This window comes from Triticum aestivum, chromosome 3B, assembly GCF_018294505.1.
Source record: "Triticum aestivum cultivar Chinese Spring chromosome 3B, IWGSC CS RefSeq v2.1, whole genome shotgun sequence".
Lineage (NCBI taxonomy): Eukaryota > Viridiplantae > Streptophyta > Magnoliopsida > Poales > Poaceae > Triticum > Triticum aestivum.
The window spans coordinates 565,580,554-565,603,465 of record NC_057801.1 but is presented as its reverse complement, the minus strand read 5'-3'; positions in this window follow the sequence as shown (position 1 = coordinate 565,603,465).

Sequence of the window (22,912 nt, the reverse complement as noted above, 5' to 3'; positions counted from 1 at the left end):
TAACTGAAGCAGCGTCCCGTAAGATATGTTGCATCATTAACATAACAACTACATGGGCATATTTGTTGGAGTAAATTACGGGGGAGGGAAGGGGTGGAAATATTTCTGGTCACAACGGATTGGACGAGCACGGGGGGAGGAGAGTCATGCATGCAGATTTTTCCCACACGGGGTAGAGTGGTGGGACCGCCGGAGGGAGAAGGAGAGTCGGCAGGCATATTGTTTCCACACATGGAGAGGAAAATATTTGGAGACGAACGGGCTTCCTGCAGGTATGGCGAACGATGCATAATAAGTCATCTTGCATGCCAGGCTAGGTATAGTCTGAAGTCATTAAAAACATACATGCCCCCCACATGTTCATATTTCAAGGTGCACTAAATGATTGCATGCAATGATTAAGGCTGGCCATAATGGTAGTATCTTAGCTGGTATCATGCACACGAGAATAACAAACATGCTGATGTGGCAAAGAACTAAAGAAGAGAGGGGGGTTAGAGTAACTAGTGTTCATGCATGCATTGGTAAACACATTTTTTTGTGAAGAACGACAACAATACTTCAGTACTTTTGCAGACTACAAAAACTATTCCACCGCCTCTATCTTGCTAAGAGTAGGTGAAATTTTTGAATCGAGCCCTTTAAACTAGAAGGGAGGTAGTAGTACTCTAATAGCTAATCTTGTTGTGATGACAAGATAGGACATGACACGCACCTGGACGGAGGAACTAGTCTGCATTGTGCATTTAAGTTTTGTCTGAAGTCAATGTACCTCTACTTTGACCAAACTTATAGAAAAATGTATCAACATTCACAATGTAAAATCAATATTTCTGTACTCATTATAAAACGTAGTTCTTATACCCATTACAATCAGTAGTGTAGATATTGATATTTTTAGTATAAATTTGGTCAAACACTTTGCAAATGGTTGACGGAAGTAAAAAGGACCAAAGGGAGTATCATGCATGCGGAGTAGGCAAATTTTTTTTCTCATTTTTAGCCGGTCGAAGTCTCAAAGGGCGCGACCGCACGAGGGAGGCGAAGGTCGTGGGAGGCACAACGATTGACAGAATTAAGTGAAGTTACATCCACGCGCCGACATGGCGTGCGAACATGCGGAAGCTATACCGTCAGGCCTATGATATGGGTCTAGTAGACATGACATCTAGTGAGTCCCGCATAGTACTCGGGAACTCTTTGGGGGCTTGCAGCCGTTTATCAACCAGGCAAGCCAACAACCCCACATTGTTCGCACGCCCTACTCGTCCCCGTCTTCTACTAGTATAGTACCTTACAACAGTTCGCTCCCAGTCGTCCCGTCCTTTCACATTACACCAGTTCAACTTCTCCTAACCCTCCTCCCAAATCCATGGCCTCCCAAATCTCCATGGTCGCCGCTGAGTACCAGGTTAGATCCATCACTGGCGATGGGTTCATCGTCATCTACACACGTGGATCCGCAACGGTGAAAGCATGCCTTGCTCGCTTCCTATGCATGTTCAATAGTTCAAAGGATGAGTGGGTCACTGGGCTAGATATTGAGTACACCACAATCCTGGAAAGAGAGAAGATTCTAAAGGAGGCAGAGAAGAAGAAGCCCGCTGTGATCCAGGTTTGCGTACATAACGTGTTCTTGGTCTACAACATATGCCATGCCGACGCTGAGTGCCAGGATTTTAAGAACTTCCTCAAGGATGAAAGAGTGAAATTGGTTACTGTAGACTTTAGGAATGACAGGGATGTCTTGGGTCAGATAGGCCTTGTTGTAGGCCAACCCTTTGATCTCCAGAAGGCAAGCCTGGTGTCCTCCTCTCAGCCTTCAATGCTGACCCTGGCAGCAGCCATGATTGATCCTTCCTATGCTAAACTGAAGAAACCTCACCACGAGTTTCATCATGCATGGGAGTCGAAGACATTAGATGAACATCACATCCTGTACGCAGCAATGGATGCCTACCTTTGTTTAAATATCTACAAGGGTTGGATGAAGAAGCAGAGCCCAGTGTTCGGTTCAAGCAAAGAAGCGTCGGCGAAGAGGAAGAGGAAGAGGGACGAGGACGAAGTCAAGGACGTGGACTCGGACTCCGAGTAAGGTGGCAGTGCCGTCGCTCATGCTGGTTCTACTGCAGTATCAAGCGGACTAGTTGCTTTATTTCCAGGGGTGTGTTGTGCTGAGCCCCCAGAAGCACTATATTTATGTTCTTTCTCGTTATTTGAACTTTATGTTATTTCTCATTATTTGAACTCTTTAGTACGTACAGTAGTACTAGTACTATGTCTTACTACTGTTCTTCTTGCAGTTGGTACTACTGCTCGTATATTCGTGTTCCTACTGAACTTAATACATTCGTACTAGTAGTATAATTTGGGCCAGTCAATTTGTGAAAGAAGTTCGATGGAGCGAAGGAAGAAGACGGCTACCCCAATATCTATATTAGGGTGGCAGGGTGCCCATGATCTATCTTATGAGTGTTGGGTGTGGAATGCAATTTGCTGAAAAAATGGATCGTGCCCGGGGTTAAATGGATGGAGGGGGTGGGGGAGCATGGCGGTGGCAAGCGGTTCAGGGGAGGGCGGGGCAGCGGCGGCAGGCGGTTAGGCATGTGGCGGGCTGAGAAGATGAACCGTGCATCAATTTTGGAGGTTGAAGAAGCCCCTCTAGCCATCCATGTTGCATCCAATGGCTCGCAAGAGTCGACTGACCCAAATTGCTCCTTCAGATTGCAGGATCCACATGGCCTTCAAGGTCTCGAAGGTAGATTCCGAGTCTGCACTCGGTTTGTGGGCTCGGCGCGGGCGCGACCGGCTTATACCGCGACAACCACCATGCTCACCTCCTCCGCGCAAGCGGAGACGACAATGACACGCTAGTTCCTCCTCGCCGGTGTGCTGGAGCACGCGCTCGTCCTCCTCTTTGTATGTTGCGTGCATAGACGCGGCTCCACCAGCTGCTCGCGTGCTTGGCAGTGAGGCGGCATCGCAAGGAGGGACTGTAGATGACGTGAGCGGGCGAGCCTTCGGCTTCATGGCACGAGGATGGCGGCGACACGGCGGTGATGGGCAAAAAATTGTTGCCCGGAGCAGGCGGGCGCCGGCATGCGCAACGGCGGCGGAGGCATATTGATGAGTGCGCGTATGGGAGCTTAGTTTAGTTTTATATAGGGTTGGTCAAACTTAAAAGAAAACTGTACTAATACACGTAAACATTAGACTGAGGCAATGCTTATATTAGTTACCACAGCCATGATACAGAATCCCGCGCAAGCGCGTGAATCGCGGCCGCGCGGTCGATCAAACGGCGTGTCGCGCTCGAAGGACATCCAACTAACCTTTTTGTGTGTGTGAAAACAATCCTCGAATATCGCTCAACTTTTTTTCCTGGAAAAGTTCTTGACGCTACAATATTTCCATATATTTGAATTTAGCTCAATTTTGTGTTTATTTGGATTTGGAAATTTTAGGTGCGCCCTAGTTTTTTTAATACTGATTTTGTGTGTGTGACTGAGAGAGAACGTGTGTATGTGTCCATATGTGTGTTGTGGCGGAAGGGCAATGTGGAGACGGTGTGCGTGTGATAGAGACACAGAGAGGTGTGAATGTGCAAATGATCATGCATGAGTGAGACATAGACAGATGTCGATACGCTGTGTATACATGAGAGAACGGTCTTCTATTTTACTTGTGTGGGTGTGTGTGGGTGTGTGTGTGTGTGAGAGAGAGAGGAGCATCCCTAACACAACAACCATCTCTCTGGATTAGTCCGTCCCTTGCACGGTCACATGTAACACATGCATCAACGCACACATTTTGACACCCTCACCCGACCCCTGCCCACCTCAAGGCCCGCACATCGCTCCCTATCTCGCACGCGCAATCTCTTCGTGAATACCCTGTTTAGCATGTAGGTTTTCGTCACATACACACACATTTCTCTCCTTAGGTTTGTTTTCTCTCAATATCTGACACACACACACACATCCCGCACACACACACACCCTCTCCCCCGAGCACACAATTCATCCCCATTCAAGGTTATATGGCAACCACTCTCTCTTGTGCTTCTCTGCACCCCAGTATGCACAACACCTCAATCTTCAAAGAGGGCATCTAGGAGATCGAAGACGCGACCACACTGTGCTAGAGAATGCGCGGCCATTTGGAAGCAGGATGATGTGACGACGGCTGACTGATTCCTCCCCCACCCTCTCTCTCCTGCACAAAATTACCAATCCCTCTCTCCCCGCACAAAATTATCAATCCCTCAACCCATGAGATCCTTCCCCTCTCGTCCATGTTTTTCTAGCTCTCTCATCAAACGTGTTGTCTCTTCTCCTTTCACGTGTACAGAATCCGGATGCACACGCGTCTCACGTATATTACTAGTCTCCATCTTTCTCACAGACCTATCTTCTTCCTCTCTCTTTCTCTTTCTCTCTCTCTCTCTCTCTCTGTGTGTCTCGTTAGGTTTGTCTCCTACTCTCTCGTCCACATACATACAATCTTTCCCGCCCTATCTACTCCATCTTCACAAGCTCTCTCTACACATTTCATTCACACATTGGGATATGTTCAAAATGTTGCTTTTATAATGGATGATGTAGAGTTATGGTTGGTTTTGTTGCATCCTACAAACTAATAACTATGAAATGCATTTAGATTCTCATTGGACTGGGATTATGTGAGTTTGAGCATGTTGTGAAGTACTATAGACCTCGTATACATCTTGGAATTCAACAATGATTGTAACTATTGAATTGTATAGACCATTACATTCAAAGTCAGTAGCCTAATATATTTATTTGACAATTACAAAAAATGATTAATTCACTACAAACTAAGAAAACAAATGTGTACTCCACCGTTTTATTTAAGTCTGCGTATTACCATTGATCAAAGTCAAGTTTTGTAAACTCTCAGAAAGTTTATAACAAAAAACATTAACATATACAATATAAATAAATACCATTAGATTCATTATTGAATGTACTTTCACATCATAAATATTTGTTATGGTAAATGTTTATATTTTTCTATAAACTTGGTCAAACTTTAGGAAGTTTGACTTCGCTCAAACCTAATATGTAGAGTTAATAAAAACGGAGGGAGTACTAGTAGTTACTAGTACTACTCGCTAGTTGCTTAGCCGAATCACCCAGCACACCACACGAGGAGTTCAGTGTCACAAAATTTTGAGGTCGGCGGGAAAATCTCCCGCGACCCTGATTCGAGAAGTGGGATGTTACCATCATAGCCTTCAGAATAGGCCTATGGATGATGCTTGGTAGGGGGCTGTTTTTGTAACTTCAGGTTCACCCTACCCAGCCAACCCCACTCCGGCACCTAGAGTAGTACACCTGAATACTCCCCATTTTCTGTCCCCACCGCAAAATAGACTTCTCCACAGCACCGCAGCCTTCATGCTCCTTCCCTTCTACATCGGCGCACTCGTCCACTACAGCGCATCTGCCTCATAGACAACCTCGTACGCCGCATTGGAGCTGGTCCACCATTGTCGTCGTACACAGAGCCTCTTCCCCAGCACCGTCTTCCACGGTCTCGGATCTGCTTCCAGGAAGCCGACGCCAAGCGCAGAAGCACCACCGTCGTGGACAATGAACTGACTCCCGTTGCCGACCATGATGCACAGAGGCCGCCGCGACCATCGTTCTCCTCCTTGATTGGTAATGTGTGTATTGAATCACTTAGCAGTACATGTGCAGTTCCAATTTTGTTCATACCTACCCTTCAAATTTCCTGGTTGCTATTGTTCCTGTAAAATTAATTGGTTATAGCCTCCATTGTACAACAGAATATCAGCTTGTAATTGTGCGTCGCTCCTGTATCGCGCTGTGCTTGGGTAGGTTCTTCATCTGCAACCAGTAGTGCAGCAAATGATGGAAAGTTTTTTAGAACTAGCAAGATGCCCATGCGTTGCATGCATCAAGATGCATTTGTATGAGTAGTTTATCTTGTGGTAGAAAAGGATGAACGAGGGAAGGCCTTATTTGCAAATTTGGAGAGGGGTGTGGGTATCTTTTTGCAAAATTGCCATTGTTTCCTTCCTATATGTCAGATATAAATTGGATGGCCTATATTGCAGGATGGCAGGCACACCATCATCACCAACTCTGTTTTTTATAAGAGTAGAGAAAAAAAGTAGAGAGTAGAGAAGTAGAGATAAATATTAAATATAAAATAAATATAATAGTAGAGAAGAGAGTAGAGATAGCAGGGACGTCGGGAAAGGATCACGCGCGCGTGGGAAAAAGCGGCCGGGCATGCCCTAGTTTTGGCGCGCGGCATTCGACGCGCTTTATAAAATCCAATGCCCTCCCATCGCTCTATGCCTTGCCACCGCTCTTTCCCCGCTCTATGCCTCGCCACCGCTCTCTCCCCGCTCTTTCTCGCCTCGCCGCCGCCGCGCCACCATGTCACCGCGTCGTCGGGAAACTTGGGGATACGGCGGCGTCCGCGTGTGCCTCTCTGGAGGCTTCTCCGCCGAGATCAGGTTCCGCGGGATGCGCCTCGGCCTCGGCAATTTCGACACCGCCAATGAGGCAGCCTGCACATACGACACGACGGCATGGCGCCTTCGGTGGACTCATATAACATTGGACTTCCCCAACGTGCCGACGCGGGAGCGAGCGCAGGAGCTCGCGCCTCTATCGCGGCTTATCACCGACGAGGATCGTCACGACAACTGGAGGCGGGAGCACCATCTCGGCATCGCCGAGATGGATGAGGAAGCCATGGCGCTGTAGCGCCAACGCTTCTCGCAGGACATTATCAACGAGCGTGAGTTCTACGCGCAAAGGAGGGCGGAGAGGGAGAAGAGGAGGGCAGAGCGAGCCACCTATCGCGAGGACAAGCCTAGGCGAAAAGTGGACGCTCAATTCAACATGAGGCTAGGAGCTGCGTTGCCCTGGGAATTCGATGATGATCAGTATCTTCACGCCTGCAGTCAGACGTCGGAGGAGGACATCACCGAGGAGGAGTCGGACGACGAGGAGTAGTTGAATTATCTATTTTTCATCTATCTATGCTGAGAATTATCCTCTACTCTCTAATCTCTACTCTCTATCTCTACTTCTCGATCTCAACACTGTAAACGCTTTTTTAAAGTGCCGCGCGTTGCATTCTGTTGGAGATGCTCTAACATGGCAGACTAGTGCTTTAATGTTTCCCACAAGATGCGTGAGTATTACTAGTAGTATATTTTTCTTGCCATGCTGAGATTTTAAAACCATGAGTGCGAACATGCAGAGGAGCAATGAAGACCAAACACGGGATATAGGGGACATCTTCAAGGAGCGTGTTAAGTTAAAGAGGAGCTGCACCGAACCTGTAAAACGAGCTTTGGTAAGTAACACCCTTTGAATTACTTTCGTTTAGTCTTGTGTTCTTCGATGTGTATATGTTGTAGTTTCTGTTTCTCTTAGCCTTGTGTTCTTCGATGTGTAATAAGAAGAGTCTTAATCGTCCTAATGCTTTCGTTTTTAGCTTGATGTAGGAAGTGGGTGTTCTCACCTTGTAGTCTGTTTTTATATTTTTTTTCCTTTTGAATTCACTTCTCCAAGTCATGTTTATCTGGCTTCTACTAAATGGATCTGGGTTGCTCTGAGTATTGATCTAAAAAAGAAGTAACTTCATGTCAGGATGCAGTTCCTGCGAGGAGGGAAGTATGGTCAACCTCGAGATCATGTTTCCAAAATTAGGCTGGATTGCACACAAGGTGCCAGTTCCCTAATGATGCTGGATTAGACACAAGGTGCAAATTCTCAGATGATGCTGGATTACACACAAGCCATGTGGAGTCGTCAGTTGTTCGTGTCCTCGTGGCTCTAGTAAAGGCTGAAAGAAGCGTGCAGCAGCCCTTGAGAATGTAGCTGAGTTCCTGAAGAAGCGAAAATTGCAACCAGATGCTCTCTTCACCCAAGCCAAAGAAGAGATGGAAGAAGCTAGAAATAAGCTAGCAGAGGCAGAGCAGGCTAGGCGTTTCCTGCTATCTAAAGCTGTTGTCAATAGAAAATTTCCTTCATAATAGCTAAGTTCAAATGTTTTTCCAGTCAGCATGCCTGTTGTGATGTCCGTGCATCTACTGATGTGGCACAAAATATTTTTTCTTTGGGTCATGTAATAACAGCAATTACTTTCCAAACAATAACAGATGAAGCATTGGACATGGTATAGTTCACGTGCATGCCCAACATTCCAAGTTCAACTTCCACGTCAAACTCATGTTCACAGATATGTGCACATTCATAGATAATGTCCACAACCATGATTCACTTCAAAGCCAAAAAAATGTGAGAAGAGTTATAAATAAAGAAAACCTCTAGTTCCTGCTACGAGCGCGAGCACAACAAGTCAAGACCATGCATAATTAATTATATTTTGGTCATTTTTTGTGTTCTAAAATGCTGGCTGGCTTGCGGAAGGACGTGTTGTTGGCACACGTGTGGATTCAATGGAGGCAGGCGGGGCAGTCTAAAGCCGGTTTCATGCGGTGAGGAGGCGTGTTCAGCCGGGCCTGCAGCGAGTGGGTCCCTCTTGGCTGGCACGTCGGTTCAATGCCTGCGCTATGAGAGGTCATGTCCATGTCAGAGCAATCACTCCCTCCAATCCTTTTTTTGTTTGGGTATAACAAAATCTCGTTTTCCATTCACATTTTACAAGTAAAATTTGTGGACAAATTTGACCCAAAATACGATGGGGACTAGTAAACCAGAATAGAGGTAGTAGTTTTTTTTATCAAAGAAGGGTTTCCCCCTTCTGATTTTCATTACTGAAAACCTACATCTAAACCATAGTATTTGCCCTAGAACTACCAGGTTCAACATCTCGCAACATAAACCCATACAACCATACGCCAAGGAGGTACATAGTAGTAGCTATGAATTCCATTTTCGCTCCATACCAATCATTCTAAAAACTACTTAGTACTTATAATGCGCCATTGAAATCGAAACTCTTAACCCCGCTAAAAAATGATATTTTAAACATGGCTACTCAATCTGTGGCAACTGGCGAGCCACCGCCTCCAAGTCGTTCACCTGTGGTCCCGACCATCAACTCCTATGGATCAAATTATCATGCGAGCTGACTATTCCTACAAAGGTGCACTCCACCACGTACCCGGTACCCGCGCATGCAGCAATCGTGCACCTAGGGTTTTAGGGTTTATTTGTTAATGATGCCTTTACGTAACTCTCATGTGTGCGAGACAGCGAGAGACCGACTACGTGCCTGCGCCTCTTCTCTTCGTATATGTACTCTGCCTTTTGTCTGGTGTCCAAAAAATTATACAGTGGTAATAACTACTAGCAATGTGCCAATGCATTGCCACACGATCAAAGTAGATTAATACATATTCACCGATTTGATAGAAAAAAGAGTCTAGTTTTGAAATATGTATATCACTAAAAATATGTTATGTTTCACTCAAAATATATTCCTTTGGCGGTTTTGATGAGATAAGGGAGGAATGTTGTTGGTTTCAAGATTCGAGAAGTGGTATATGTCTAATTTCTACTCTTACTAGCAATATACCCGTGCGTTGCATGAAACATCAAGATCTTGTGGGAGAAAAGGATGAACGAGGGAAGGCCTTATCTGCAAATGTGGAGAGGAGTGCGGGTAAATTGCCATAGTTTCCTTCCTATCCATCAGATATAAATCGGACGGCCTATATTGCAGGATGGCAGACCCGCCATCATCACCAACACTGTTTTTTATCCCTACTCTTATAAAAAGCATAATCGGCGATGATCGTGTCCCTTCCATCCTGCAATATAGGTCATCCAATCTATATCTAACGGATAGGAAGGAAACTATGGCAATTTTGCAAAAAGATATCCACACCCCTCTCCACATTTACAAATAAGGCCTTCCCTCATTCATCCTTTTCTCCCACAAGATAAACTACTCATACAAATGAATCTTGATGTTCCGTGCAACTCATGGGCATCTTGCTAGTTGTTGCAAAAAGCCCATGTGTGTGTGAGAGAGAGGGAGAGAGGAGGAGGATGGAGTGCATGTGTGACAAAGACACAAAGAGTGTGTGTGCGATAGGTATCGGCTTAAAATGAGGCGATAGTGTGTGTGTGCACGATCGAGAGGGCGTGTATCAAGAAGGGAAGAAAAATCTACATAGATACAAGGAGCGAGAGAGAGACATGTATGTGCTAGTGGAAGCACGAGTGTGCAGGTGTATAAACCTATCTAGAGGCTAGTCGATAAATGTTTGTGAGAGAAATATGAGTCGGGGGTGCGAAAGCGAGAGTTTTGTGTGTGTGAGAGAGAGACAGTAGTCGGTAAGGGGAGTGGAAGTAGGAGTTGTGTGTGTGTGAGAGAGAGGAGGGGGGAGTTTGTCTGATCGGTAAACAAATGATCAATGTCAGTCTGGGATGGAGACGGAAAGGAGACCGCAACAAATGTCGTGTCTACGGGAGAGAGAGAGAGAGAGAGAGAGAGTAATTTTAGTGGTATGAGTCATATCTAGAGACATATAGGGCGTGTGAGAGAGTCCCATAGAGAGAAAGACAAAGTGAAAGACGAGTGGAGACTGTGTGTGTGGCGGTGAAAAAGAAAGCTTAGGTACCTAGTGATACCAGAGAACGGTAGAGGCGTGAGAGATAATGAAAACCGTGTAATGTATAATGATAGGGAGAGTGTGACACTTCTCAAGGGAGACCTCGAGAGACCATGTTTGCGAGGATAGGAGAAACATGAAGTGAGCGTGCGGGTGAGCTGCAGAAAAGAGAGTGATAGCTACATGAAGGAGCATGCATGCGAGAGAGATGGGCGTCAAAGGAGTGAACATAAAAGGGATTCAAATATTTGAATTCGAGATGATGATACATGTAATCCATACTTGAACCAAAATTGATCTATCAAACATGCATACTCATATGAATTCACGCGCATCTATGTTATTTAATATGTAGATATTACTGATCCATACATTTTAGTAGAACATAATTTCGTTTAATTTTTTTGAATTCAACCTTATGATTTTGAGATCATTGTATTTGTAAATCATATTATACATATAAAGGAGCAGAATTCTTTGTTGTGCTTTTGAAAGTATATATAAAAAAATGATGTATATAGAATTTTATTCCAATCGAAAATGGATCCTGCCCGAAAAAAATAGAATACAAACGGGATTCGAATTGAGTTGGCATGGTAAACGTGCACTCCGCAAAATTTGAATGAAGCGGGGAAAGTCGCAGTAACCGCCCGAAACCTGAATCTGCGAGATGGAAATTAATACTGCCTATCCCTGCCACGCAAAGCCTATCGGCTCGATTTCTATAGGTTTCGATAGGGATAGGTTTGTAATTTCACTCAAACGTGACATAACCGCCTCTCACCCGGATTCATACATGGTGGGCGCCAAAACACAGTGTCTCCTCGGCCGAAATAGACTCCCTCCCCGATTCATACACGGTGGGCGCCAAAAACAAACTCTCATCGGCAAATATTCGGTGTATGTGAGATTACCGTCCTATCCCCATCCGACTAATATTGTTGTGATGTAGGAAATTTGAAACGAGGGCTAAGTTTGTAAATTTCCTCGCATTTGAGACAAGCGCGCCCTGAAGACATGGTTCCCCCTTCCTCTCTACCTCCATTTCCGCATTCGTACTCCGTGGGCGCCAAAACACCCTCTCCACCCCAGCCTCCTCCATCCGCCACCCCATCCACCACCGTCCTCCTCCACCATGTCGGAGCTGATACCCCGACGCCGCCGTCCATTACAAGAGATCGACCTCTCTCATCCACGGCTTCGGACCGGGATCCTTGCATGCCGTCCTATCACTTCATCCCCGCCATCGTCCACCTTGCCGGCACTGCTCCTACGACTGTCTCATCCACCGTGCCCCGCCGCCACTATCTACCCTCCTAGATCTGCTTCCACGCTGCCGACAGCCATCACTACCGCAGCACTGTCAAATTATCAGCAGATGCATACACGACGCCGCACCAGAGGCAGTACTCTTTCGTATCTGCTCAACTTATTTATCGCAGCAAGAAAATAGGTCGCCACTGCTTTACTCTGATTTCTTGTCCATCAGTTACTTGCTAGTTGAAAGCAAACATTGGTTGCGAAGTTGCCTTTGTCCGATTTGCACCTTCAGATCCGCCATGGCACGCTCAACACTATACTCCCAATGCTTATGGTTTTCCCCTTTTATATTCCACACTAGTTGAATCATAGTAGACTAAATTTCAAAATTGGGGCAGTTGATTTTTCAGAGCTCGCTGAACTTCGCCGGTGCAAAGGAAGGGGCTTGGGTAGGGATGGTGGTTGTGGGGGACGATGGTGGGGCCTCGCCGAACGAAGAAAACTCGACGCGTGTGGGGGTGGGGGTGGGGGTGGGGGTGGCGGAGGAACACAGGCGATGGGGGGCAGTGGTCCGGCCGGCGGCCCGTGCAGTGTTCTATATAGGAAGAATCAGAGACGAGGAAGAAGAAGGGTTAGGAGACGTAGGATCTTCATCCAACCGCCTGAAATGGTCGACTGACCCAAATGACAAAAGTCATGCGACTTGCATGTAGACATGCCTTTATATTCAGTACCATCATTGTACCTACTTAGCACTGCTCTTGAATCCATCAAGCTAAACAACGTGCCACTCATAATTCCAAACTTGTTGCTCAAATACGAATCTGATATGATGCTGATATTACTAAAACAGATAACGTTTAATTGGTCAGCTAATATTCCTACTTTACTTTAGAAAAGAACGTGCACCACACATAGAGAGACAACATGGAGTTGCATTCTTAATGCGCTCTGGTTCATCATTTGTGGGCACTGCACAACGAACATTTTATTATCCAAAATCTGCTTGCTCTTCTTTAGCATGTTCCTCTTCCATCCTTCTTTAATAAGTACTCTCTTCGTTCCTAAATACAAGACTTTGTACAGATTCCACCATGGACTACATATGGAGCAAAATGAGTGAATCTACACTCTAAAATGTATCTGGATACATCTATATGTGATCCATAGTGGAGATCTCTACAATGACTTATATTTTGGAATGGAGGGAGTATGATAGTAGTACAGTATGTTCCTTGTAGTGAAGATGAGCAGGGACATTTGAAGTGTAGAGGTCTATACGGTCGGTTGTGATGGACACTTTGTACTCTTCGGGCCTCTTTGATTCGTAGGATTATGTAAACATAGGAATTGGATTTGTAGTGGCCTGCCCACTTGAATCCTATAAGAATAGCGAGGAAATATGGGGAGCTATGTCGCCTTTGAGAGTTACACTGATATTAACAGTACCGCACCTTTCGTTGAAGAGAGCTGGTATCTGAAGCCTTTCTAGCCGTACCTGCAATACTAGCACATATATTCCAGCAAGTTCCACTTTGCTGATTTTACTCTGATGCTTACGGTTTTCCCGTTATATCTACACTATGATCTGTGTAGATGCTTTGTTTCGCACTAGCAACAGTCCACTCTTGAAGCTAAACACTGCAATGACTTACAAAATTGGCACCAAGGCGTTGAGTGCCATTCTGGATGCAATGAAACTCATACGCTCCCCACCTGTTGATTCTTGTTCAAAATATGATCCTAATGACTATTCTAACCTCGAGGAGTCAAAGGCAGATGGTCTGTCCTGTTCACCCATCAAGGTGCCTGTTCTAATTTGGCAAGGTTTTATTGATTGCAAGTATCTTGCATATGTTGTCTTGCATTTCTTCTACTTTGTTGCACCGCCATCTGCTTAGTTTACTCATCATATATGTCAAGATGCCATGCCCATCCATTATCAATACATATTCCATCTGTCATCATACCATGTTTTTTCACTCAAATGTTGTTCTTGTGCATCAGACATCAAAAAGGAAAAGGGTGATTGCCAAACCTGAAGGAGCACCAGCAAAGTCCTTGAAAAACATGGTGGTGCTAGAGAAATCAGACAACATCCCACTTATATTGGTTGTACAACCAGTGACACAAAACGTAGGACCGACTCCAGCAGACTGTACCCATACTTCACTGGCCACACCACTATCCCCACCACACAGGACCTCCACTCCAGCAAAAGGTATACCGATTTCAGTTGCCATAGCACCAACCATACCACAGAAAAATCCCACTCCAGCAAAACGTACAGCAAGTCCATCGGCCGAAGACCTATCCCAACTTCAGAGAAGGCCAATTCTTGCAGATTGGAACCCCATTCCAGCTATTCCCAGTTTAAAATACAATGCTTTAAATGTTGTTAGGGACTACGTGCATATATTCCCGTCATGGGAAGATTATAGTGAAGACAAATATCATTTTCACATCTTCTTGTCCAAATTATGTGTAAATGCTACTATTCATGGTTATTATTTTCTTGTTTTCTGCTAATTGAACACATCAATGATTTACATTACATTGTTGTAAGTAGGCGAGGGTCAATCTGGAAAGTCATGACAAGCAAAGCTTGCTTGTGCTTTTCAAGGAAGCATTGCAGCAGTATCGGTGTTACCTGAGGAAATCACACTTTGATGGCATGTCTATAAACGAATTTCTGGTGAAGTCTCCTGTGCTAAATTTAGAAGACATTGAATGGAAAAACCTTGTTATGCACTAGTCTCGTTCCCAGGATGAGGTATTGTCTATGAAATCACATGACAATTTGAACTTCTACTTTTCCGCATGTGCCTTATGGATCTTTTTTGCAGGAAATCTGTTCAAAGAAGAATTCCGGTTTGAAAAGAACGACAGGATATTGCAAATATGTTGCCCGCTGCTTTCCTCTTGTTAGTACTTGTTGTCCTGTATCACTGTACTTGCATACATACCTAGTTCATTATGTGACAACAGTATGCATGATAGCTTGCTTATCAATTGTTCGCTCCAAATTATCTGATCTGTATGAATGGTTACATTAGTGTAGAATATATCCAATGCCAATGAATTTTTTTAGCTCTGCATTGTTCTTGTAAGTACTTGATGTCCTTTATCAGTGTACTTATATTGACAGGTAGTTATTCATGTACCATCACTCTACAGCTTATTTTCCTTTGCCCTCCATTTTATACACATCAGATATATATTTACTATTACCATAAGGTTGGATAACACCGATGGTACTGAAGAAGTTTAGCTCTGCATTGCTCTGGGATGTACCTTTTGCCTGTATCGTTGTACTTACATTTATAGCTACTTGGTTATGTAGCATCACTCTTCATCTTATCTTAAATATTCTTCATTTTTTTCTTATATTATCACATCTATATTTACTGTTAACAAAATGTAGAATAAAGGCAATGCTTATGAAGAAGATTTTGTGGTAAACTTCTTGAATTGCCCCCCCATCAGCATGGACAAGGGCTTTATAGGACCTGTCTTCACCAATAATGTAAGTTTGTCCTTCTCAATCCTTCAAACTTTGTTGTGTATATTTGGTTAGGCATGACTGCAACAGCTGTTTATTTTTTGTGTTTGCATCAAATTGCATGTTTAAAGTTTATTATGTAGTTCATAAACAAAAGTTTGTCCTTCTCAATTTAAGTTTTGAGTTGTACAACCAAGTTCCTTCTTCATACCATGTAAATTAAACTATACAAACCAAGTGATCTTCTTTTGCACTGCATGTATGCTTCTGTTCTTGATGCATAATCCAGTGGTGTGGTGAACCTACCCACTACAACACAATGTCATATTCTGCAATGTCTTAACTATGAACAATGTCATATCATTCTACTATTATTTAAACCGTCTCTTTATTTGCCAATCTGAAATGGGATAAATTGACAGCACACTAACCATTGATACTTATAAGTTCTTGATCTGTAATCCAGTGCTGTCGTGAAGCTGCCAACTCCTTCACAATGTCATTTCCTGCCATGTCTTGACCTGAACAATACCATATTGTGTTAATGCAATTTTAAACTGTGTCACTTTATTCATCAGTAAGAAATGTGATGAATTATCGGCACTGATACTTATATGTGCAAAGCCTGTCATCTGTCTGCTTGTTTATCTTTCAGAGTGAGGAGGATATAAGTGTTAAACAAGCGCAGTCTCATCAGCTTGCCCAGCTGCTTGCGCTGCAGCTCCCGAGCAGGGCTAACCTTTCTTGAACTCTATTGAAGTGTTGTCGGTTTTGTATATTATTTTGTCGGTGTTTATTTGCACTGGTGGCGATCTTTGATGCCCAGTGTATGTAATCTGCTGTTTGCTTGTGCTTTATTATCATAGTGGCAAACTTTGATGCCTAGTAGATGTAATATGTCGTAATTTCTTTATTGTATAGTCTAGGTTTTTTTCTTATTCACGATGCTGCAGTTATTTTACTGTATATATATCCTGTCTTTGCAGTAAACCGGCCAAACTGTAAAATTACGGTACATAATCGGGTCGTCATGCAATCAGTATGTATGATCCGCATCATGGGCCCCGTCATCTTGGTCCATTAACAGGCGTAAATGTAAACTGGCCCACTAGTAGATCCAGGCCTTTAATAGGCCAAGTAAACCGCCGGCTCTATTTTCGCAAGAAAACTCAATGGGATTTTAGGAAGCTGAAAAGTAGGTTGGGCCTGAAACGTGCCGAACAGCTCACGGGTCGGCAGCAACCCGAAATGGACCCTGGCCCATGATTGTGCCAATCAAATCACGGGCTTTTAACAGGCCAAAATTGTCTCAGTCCTTGTTTGGCCCAATCAGATTATCGGCTATGAGCAGGCCAGATGCAAACCGAGCCGTAGTTAGGCCCAACTATATGATGGGCTTTTAATAGGCCGAAATAAATATAGGACCGAAATGTTAAACGGGCCTTTAACAGACTGAAACTAATATCAGGCCGAATTACTAAATGGGCCTTTAGCAAGTGGGCCCAAAAGCATAGCGTCTAGTTGACGGGCCGAATCTGATATGGGCCATAATTTAGCCCAAAGCCACTTAAAGGGCCAGACCTGATCTAGGTCGTAATTTGGCCCAGAACGTGGTAGGCTTTTAACGGGTCGGATCTCATATGGGCCATTATTAGGCCCAGAACGTGGCAGGCTGTTAATAGACCGGATCAAATATGGGCCGGCATTTGGCCTAGAACATGGCGGCGTGTTAATGGGTCGGCCTACTAGTGTGCTCAAAATCTTGTGGGCCTTCAGCTGGGCCGGCCCATTAAGGTTAGAGAAATCTCATGGGCCTTTAGCTGGGCCGGCACGTTATGGCCCACAAAATCTTATGGGCCTTTAGCTGGGCCGGCCCATTAAGGCCCGCAAAAATTGTGGGCCTTTAGCTGGGCCGGCCCATTATGGTTCGCAAAATCTCGTGGGCCTTTAGCTGGGCCGGCCCATTATGGTCTGCAAAATCTTGTGGGCCTTTAGTTGGGCCAGCCCATTTAAACTTTATGGGCCACTTTTGGGCTGATCCACGTGTTAGCATATCATAGGCGCATCTCGCCCATTGGATGAGTGACACCTGTGCCAACGCGGAGCTGACACGTGTTTCCTCCAGCCAATGATGATTTTACACGTGGAAAATCCCCATTGGTCCGGGTTGTTAACGGGTTATCAGATCCAAAACTGGACCCGATAGCTTAACGGCATTCCGTTACGGTGGATGCCACATGTCGGTCACCCTTGACGAAAGCACTTCTGTGATGCGCTATTTATCGTCATGGAAGTGGACACTTCCATGATGATAATTTTTGTAATGTCATGGAACACTTCTACGACAGCACATGTATGACTATCTTAATTCTGTCATAAAATCGTCATGGATGTACATGCATGACAGAAAACGTGACCTATTGTGACAAACACGTATCATCATGGAAGTGTATTTTTTTGTAGTGTGACCCGCCCAACCTTCGTCCTCTTCAGCAAGACTTCAATATTGTACCGTGGGTGTTGAATGAATACCTTCCTCGCCACTTGACCATGCAGGTGGTTTGAGATGTAATCATTGGTGAACTTCTTTGAAAAATACTGAAAACAAAGATATGCAAAAATCGCTATTATAAATTTTGAAATGGCGCAAGGGGTAAAAACAAGGTAAAAGATTTAGTACCATCCTATAGTTGACTGATGTCTTCTTCATTGTGCAAACAAAGATTTTGCTGTTATTTGTCACAAGTTTCTTCATCCTAACAATCTTTCTGAGTTTCTTGACTTGACTGATATTCATGGACATCTCATTTCCCCATATGCAAAACGGGTCGAACAGTGGGTCTAAGCCTCTGACAGCAGGACCTATATGTGCAAGACCAAATTGTAAGAAACCTAAATATTAGAATGATTCCTGTAACAGCACAATAATGTGCTATTAGCCAAAGGACCATGCTTGAACAAACCTCAATGGTAAACCTCAGCGTCTCCCATGGTTTCCCTGCAACACACATAAGGAAGATCTTGATCAGGTTAACTGAGAGTTGCCATACTATGAGTAGAATATGTATTGAGTACAGCCCAATTCAATTTATTTCACATGCATAACAATACCAAATTGTACCCACAACAAATGAAAATCAAATTGCAGAACTGAACCAAACAGTTAAATGGACTGCAGACCAAATGAACCAAAATAGTTAACTGAGCGCGACATTGTAGAATAGAAACATGTACTAGAAGATAAGACAATTAACAAAACAAAGAATGCTTGAGAATAGTACTACGAAATGTAGCAATTGTTGGACCAAACTGTTAACTGAACATTACATTTCAGAGGACCAAAGTGTTAACTGAACATTACATTTCAGAGGAACAAACTATTAACTGAACATCAGATTACATATTAACATTACAGAGGACAAATCACTAGAAGGCACTAGCGGTGGCCTCGAGAAAACAGCAAGAACTGTATTTTAAAGTAGACAACCACATGGCGGTGTCGACGGTGGCCTTGAAGATGACGTGCTCCTCCAAGATCTAGCGATCGACACACATGGTAGCCATAGCGACCTCGTGCACGCGTGCGGCCGCGATTTGCTTCTCCATTGCTAGATGATACCGAGCTCCATGTTCTACTGCGTGCAAAATGGTTGTGGGTAGTGCCTAATTGGAGGAGGGGGACAGTGATTTTGGTGGAAGGTGTCACGTCGTCGGTCGGGGCATGTGGGATGGGAAAGGAGGAGGATGGTGTGGGTGGGGTGTGGATTACCTGACCATATCGACGAGGTCGCGCAGCAAGAAGAAGGGTCGGCGGCGAGGAGGCTGCACAGCAAGAAGAAGGGTCACCGGCAAGGAGGCGGGTGCTACAAGAAGAAGGGTCGCTGGCGAGTAGGCGGCGCTGCAAGAAGAAGGGTAGCCGGCGAGGAGGCGGGGCTGTAAGAAAAAGGGTAGCTGGTGAGGAGGCGGCGGTGCAAGAAGAAGGGTCGCTGTCTAGGAGGCTGAGCTGCCAGTAAGAAGTAGTGAAGGTTTGAACTTGGAAAGCAAGGAGGAATAATGGACATGTGGCTTTTGGTGGGAGGGAGGGGGCGGGGAGATAGATATTTCTGCGGTGGCAAAAAAATCCGCTCGATGCCGCGAGAAACTGGTGCGCAAGTGTGGTTCAAGTGGGGGCAGTGGACTATAGATGATGAAGCTTCCTGCGTAAGCCAGACAAGACAGTGCGCTAAGATATTTTATATCGCATCCCACACGATTCTTTCTAGTAATCTGTTTGTGGTATACCTGATTTTTTTCATTATGTTTTGAAAGACAAAATGGTGTTACGGAGGGAAATGATGGTGTTTGAATTGCTAGAACATTTATGTACAGTGAACATGCAACTACATGAGTGTCGTGTTTAAATTTGGAATTATTCCGGGTTTATTTCGCATTTTTATTCATTAATTGAGTTTCTCGACATTTAATGTGCATAATTCAAATTTGAACTACAAGCACATGCTCCAATGCACCAAAGTTTGTTGAAACATCACATGTGTGTCTTTGGGTGAATTTATAGGTCCCATGCAAGAAATGGGAATGGAATTCAAACATCTGGGCATCGTGACTCGGGCAGGAACATTGAGAAACTTGGTTTTTAAATTCCTGGAAATTCAAAAATCGCCTGAAAATCATGAAACTTGGCATGGTGTCATTTCATGGCACCAACATGTTGTGGTAAAAAAATGGCCGCATTTGGACAAGTGTTTGGTATAAGCTTCTTGCAAATCGGAGCTTCTCTCGAGAAGACTCATCGTTCCCGAGGGGGGACGTGTCACCTTTGTGTTCGAAACGATATACGCTGCCTCCCCCCTTGTTTTTTACAGAGGCAACATAGAACTATATGAGTGCCGTGTTAAATTTTGGAATTATTTCAGGTTCGTTTGGACTTTCTTATGCATTAATTGAATTTCTGGTTATTTAATGTGCATAATTCAAAATTGAACTACAAGCACATGCTCCAATGCACCAAAGTTGGTTGAAAAATCGCATGTGTGTCCTTGGGTGAATTTCTAGGTCCCATGCAAGAAATGGGAATGAAATTCAAACATCTAGGCATCATGGCTTGGTCGGAAAGATTGAGAAACTTGGTTTTTAAATTCATGTAAATTCGAAACACGCCTAAAAATCATGAAACTTGGCATGGTGTCATGACATGGCACTAACATGATGCGGTAATTTTTTTGGCCGAATTGGGACAAGCTTTGGTATAAGCTTCTTGCAAACCGGAGCTTCTATCAAGAAGGCTCGTGGTTCCGAGAGGGAACGTGTCACCTCCGTGTGCGAAGCAACATACGTACACTGCCTTCTCCTGCCTTAATATTTTTACACAGGCAGATTAGACCAAATAGAAGTATCGTGCTAAATTTGGGAATTATTCTGGGTTTGTTTGGCCTTTTTTATACATTAACTGAATTTCTAGGCATTTAATGTGCATAATTCAAATTTGAACTACAAGCACATGCTCCAGTGCACCAAAGTTGGTTGAAAAATCATGTGTGTTTCCTTGGGTGAATTTCTAGGTCCCATGCAAGAAATGAGAATGAAATTCAAACATCTGGGCGTCGTGGCTCGGCCGGAAAGATTGAGAAACTTGGTTTTTTAATTCATGTAAATCCAAAACAAACCTAAAAATCATGAAACTTGGCATGGTGTCATGACATGGTACCAACATGCTGCGGTAAATTTTTTGACCGGATTGGGACAAGCTTTGATATAAGCTTCATGCAAACAAGAACTTCTCTCAAGAAGGCTCATGGTCCCGAGAGGGAACATGTCACCTCCGTGTGCGAAACGACATACATACACTGCCTTCTCCCGCCTTAACTTTTTTAAACAGGTAGATTAGACCAAATAGAAGTATCATGCTAAATTTGGAATTATTCCGGGTTCGTTTGGCCTTTTTTATACATTAATTGAATTTGTGGGCATTTAATGTGCATAATTGAAATTTGGACTACAAGCACATGCTCCAATGCACCAAAGTTGGTTGAAAAATCACATGTGTGTCCTTGGTGAATTTCTAGGTCCCATGCAAGAAATGGGAATGAAATTCAAACATCTGGGCGTCGTGGCTTGGCCGGAAAGATTGAGAAACTTGGTTTTTTAATTCATGTAAATACAAAACACGCCTGAAAATCATGAAACTTGGCATGGTGTCATGACATGGCACCAACATGTTGTGGTAAGTTTTTTGGCTGAATTGGGACAAGCTTTGGTATAAGATTCTTGCAAACCGGAACTTCTCTCAAGAAGGCTCGTGGTTCCGAGAGGGAACGTGTCACCTCTGTGTGCGAAACGACATACGTACACTACCTTCCCCCGCCTTAATTTTTTTACACAGGCAGATTAGACCAAATAGAAGTATCGTGCTAATTTTTGGAATTATTTCGGGTTCGTTTAGCCTTTTCTATACATTAATTGAGTTTTTGGGCATTTAATGTGCATAATTCAAATTTGAACTACAACCACATGCTCCAGTGCACCAAAGTTGGTTGAAAAGCCACATGTGTGTCCTTGGGTAAATTTCTAGGTCCCATGCAAGAAATGGGAATGAAATTCAAACATCTGGGTGTCGTGGCTCGGCGAGAAAGATTTTGAAACTTGGTTTTTTAATTCCTGTAAATCCAAAACACGTCTGGAAATCATGAAACTTGGCATGGTGTCATCACATGACATCAACATGTTGTGGTAATTTTTCTGTCCGATTTGCGAAGGCGTACACATTTACAATCAACAAAGTCATTTTGGAACAAGTGCTGTCACGTTACAAATAGGAAACACATCTATTATTGAAACCGTGGGTGTTCTACTTACCAATTGCGTGCCTCCACGCGTCCCCTTTTTTTATTGGCTAGAAGGTGTCGTGCGGGTAGCTATTTGAGTACGGGAGGCGTGCGATCAGACCCCTGCGCATGCTCATCTGGAGGAGAGCCCTTTGAGCTCTATCCACCGTGCACCTCCCTCCCAACATCTCCATTAATGGCGCCCGAGCCCCTGTTTCACGGCACGGCTATGTCTCACTAGACTGAGATTTCACTACTAGGGAAAACCTTATACATAGAAGTTTATCAGCAGCGTGGTTTAAAAATGGACGCTACTGCTAATTAGTAGTAGCGAGGGGTATAAAAACCGCGCTACTACTAAATTGATAGTAGTAGCGAGGGGTATAAACCCTCACTGCTACTAAGTGGTCTCCAACAATGCCCCCGAGATAGGCCATAGTAGTAGCGTGGGGTATAAAACCGTCGCTACTATTAAGTAAGTAGTAGTAGCGCAGGTAAGACCCCACGCTACTACTAAGCGTGTCCACCCGCCCCGATCCACACTCCCAACCCCCGATCCACCCCACCCCACCAACCGTCGTCGTCCCACTCCACCCACCCCCGTCTAAAAAAATCCACCTCCTCCCGCGGCCGCACGGCGCGCTAGTCACCCTTCATCCGCGACCTCTCCTCCCCCGTCCCGTCCCACCGCGGCGGCCCCCACTTCGCCTCTCCCGCGGCCGCCCTGCCCTTCGC